Genomic DNA, 3,651 nt, shown 5'->3' on the forward strand with positions numbered 1-3,651 from the left:
AATCTAGAAGCCGCTTCAATTTGCGACAATTTCCATACTTCGTTGTAAATAGCATACGCCCACCTCTTTGATCTGCCACCCACAGGACCTTTAACAAAATCATTCAAATCTATTTTGTCATGTAATTTCGATAAATGAACTTTGACAGATGCCAAGGTGGAATGTCGCAGCCAGGATTGACATAATTTCCCTACAGAGTAGGTAGTTACTGTACGAGAGGACTCAAACCGAGGGTCTGCGCGTTGTTGAGTATACCCCGGTTTGAGACCCAGAAAACGACGTTGACAGGCATCGGAACTGCTTTGCCAAATTAACCACCCTTCATTACTAAATTTCGAAATATTGAAAGATGTATTAGAAACTAATGACTGCAAAGCAGGAAGGGACAGATCCGTGTGGTTATCCCAATTTGGGTAAGCGCCCAGATCCGGCACAGAGGGGAAATTTAGTTTTTTAGTAGTGGCCAATCCGAGACAGGTGGTCTGGAAGATTGTCGAATTCAAAAACAACATATGATTTGGTATAAGACAGGCACGATGTAAAGCTTCAGTTCCTTGAACCTGCCATGGTTTGGAACCCCAAACCGATTTGAGATCTATACTAGCCTTCCACAGATCATAACCTTTGATTGACAACTCATCCATAAAGGACTTAGAATAGAGTAATTTGGTGTGCGTCAGTCTAACCTTCGAGGTAGACTCAGGCATAACTTTAAAATAAAAAGATACAGGGTCGGAAACACTGAAATCAGTAAAGTAGGTATACTTATCAACTAATGTAGGTGAACTACCGAAAGAGGGGGTGGGACAGTGTTCCCATTGGGTAAAATTTACAAAATTACGAAAAGTGTTTGCCTTATGCAGGAAGTGATTGCCATAATGTTGAAAACAATACTGTTCTGCATAGTTAGCCGTATTTTCATATAAATCTTCTGCATCAAAAGCGGCATAATATTTCAAATCAGAAAACAGTGCTTCAATGGCATGAACATCCCAATCATCAGAACGAATGTTCTGCTTAACCACATCACCCATAGAAACACGAAATACATTAGGCACATTGATGACCTCTGTAGGACCATGAATTTGGAATTTAACAGCATCCCACGCAATTCCATCCAAAACGGGCCAGGCAGTAATATTCACAAAAGTCTGGTCCCTTTTCATGATGTGGGACGATGAGTGGGGGGCCAAAGTTCCATTGATGAGTCTAATTGTTGATCTCTCTTTGAGATAGTGGCCATCCACCAGACGGAAAAACACTATTACAAATCCAATGGACATAAACAAAAAAACACTGAAAAGCAACAGCCAGATGTATGTCCAAGGGGTAACCAAAAAATGTCTTTTAAACCATCTAGCAAAAACAGCAATGTTCGAAGGGGGAGTGGAGGGCAATGAGTTAGTGTCAAAGGAGAAACGGGACCGGTCAACTGCCGTAGATTGTAAAACAGGCGAGTGACCATTTGTAGGATAAGCATACTCAGTCTCTTCGGGCAGACCACCAGCCGGTGGTAGTAACAAGGGATCAGTAACTGACTGCATCTCGATGGCAACATCAGACAAGGTGTCAGAAGCAGGAACCAGCATTGAATTTCTTTGCATCGTCTGGCATGAAACTGCTGGAGTCAGACTAAGAAGTATCGGCCACTCGCTGAAGTTTGACATTGTCAATAGAGATGTACCTGTTTTCTTTTCGACCAGGAAGTGGAGGTAAAATGACTGTTCTTGTACCCTGCACTCCAAGCACCGGAACCGGTGCACGATAAGAGGGGCCGAACTTCTTGTTCTCCACCTTCTCACGGACCAGGTCTCCAACTCGGGGTAGCCAGCCGACTACCGGAATCTGAAGCTCAGCATCAGACGTGGAGGGCAAGTGTTCCTTCGAAAGAGTGTCTCTGGCTTCTTGTATAGTCTGCAAAACAGCACAGTGATCATCTACGTCAAAGGGTGCGGTCGACGCCGCCATGTCTAGACCATCAAGGTCTGGGACAAACATTCTAATTCCGAAGAGCATCATGTACGGGGTCCGCCCACCCAGAGACCTTCTAGGGAGATTATTAAGTGCACGTTGGACGTTATACAAATGGGCTAGCCAGTTCCGGCCTGTGCCTAAAACACGTGCTGTCAAAGATTGCTTTAAGTCACGGTTCATTCGCTCCACCACACTATTACCCTCCGGTCGGTAGGGGGACGAAAATTTGACTTGGACCCCCAAATTTCTCATAGCCTCCTTGTAAGCCTTAGAGGCGAACGCAGGGCCCTGATCAGAATGGAAGGTACCACACGCAAAAGTTCCCACAAAGACACGCAAATCCCTGATGACAGTCCGCGAGTCAGCACTCCTTTGTGGCCATACCCACAGAAAACGTGTGCACGAATCCACTGCAACCAAGATATACTTGTACGCAGTATCAGAAGAAAAAGGACCGCAGTGATCTAGATAAACACAACCAAATGGTTTATTAGATATGTACAACTGTGTTTGTGGTGGGCGCGCAACAGTGGAAGGTTTAATTTGTTGGCAAATGTCACAATCTAGTACATAAGCGCGCGCTTGTTTATATAAACCAAACCACCAGTAACGTTGTTGTAACAGAGATATAGTAGCGGACACGCCGGTGTGGGCTGACGCCAACCCCTCGTGCGCTGCTAATATCAAAGCTGGTCTGCAGTCCGCGTTGGGAATAATTCTGTCACCAACGTCGTTAATCCTCACTAACGGGACGTTATCAGGACTTAAGTGATAAAAATAACGAGAAGGAAAACCCTTCGGGTAATCACTTCCCTTCTCTGTAGCAGCAATAGCTGCCAAGATGTCATCATCAATCTTACTTTTGGATCTTGTAACTGCTGCCACTAAGTATGTAGCCACTGCGGGTTTAGCTGCCTCGTCAGCCAAGCTGTTACCGACAGCATGGACACCAAGTCGTTGGTGACCAAGAGTGTGAATAACATTCACAAGAGGGAGACGTTCTTTAAAGTCTGCCACTCGAACCCAAAGCAATTTATGCTTAATTGTGCTACCTTTGGTATCTCGGTAATCGTTTTGAGACCAGAAGTGTAAGTTGTCATTGTAGGACTGGACACAATAAAAGGAGTCACTTACTATAAGAGTCGTGACTCGGGGATCAGCAAACTCCAATGCAAGCACCAGAGCCCGGAGCTCCACCAATTGCGCGGTACAATCACCCAATGACTGCGTATGCACTGCATCAGATTGGAATTCACAATTCACGAATGTACCTACGACAATTGCGCAAGCCGCAGAATAGGCGTGCTTTGATCCAATCGCGGGCTGCGCCGAGCCGTCAGTGTATATGACACAATGGTATTCTTCGAGCGGGCGCAAAGACAGAGGAGCCGGATGAACGAATTCATACTGCAAAAACTCCTGAGTCTGTAAAGAGGCGTCAAAGATATAAGTGACATCTGGGGATGTCAGTGTCGTGGCCCATTGTATCCACCGTGGATGCAAAGCTTTAGAATTTGGTACACTTGCTTTAGTCACTGCCTCTAGGGCAGGATACGGTGTTACAACCAAGATCTGTTTTCCATGCGACAGTGCGCGTTCCTTAAGGATCGCCATCTGTACTGCCGTCAGAACTTTCTCGACGGTGGAAAAACGTAATTCAGCAGAGGTGTACAAGTG

Source organism: Triturus cristatus, chromosome 7, assembly GCF_964204655.1.
Source record: "Triturus cristatus chromosome 7, aTriCri1.1, whole genome shotgun sequence".
NCBI lineage: Eukaryota > Metazoa > Chordata > Amphibia > Caudata > Salamandridae > Triturus > Triturus cristatus.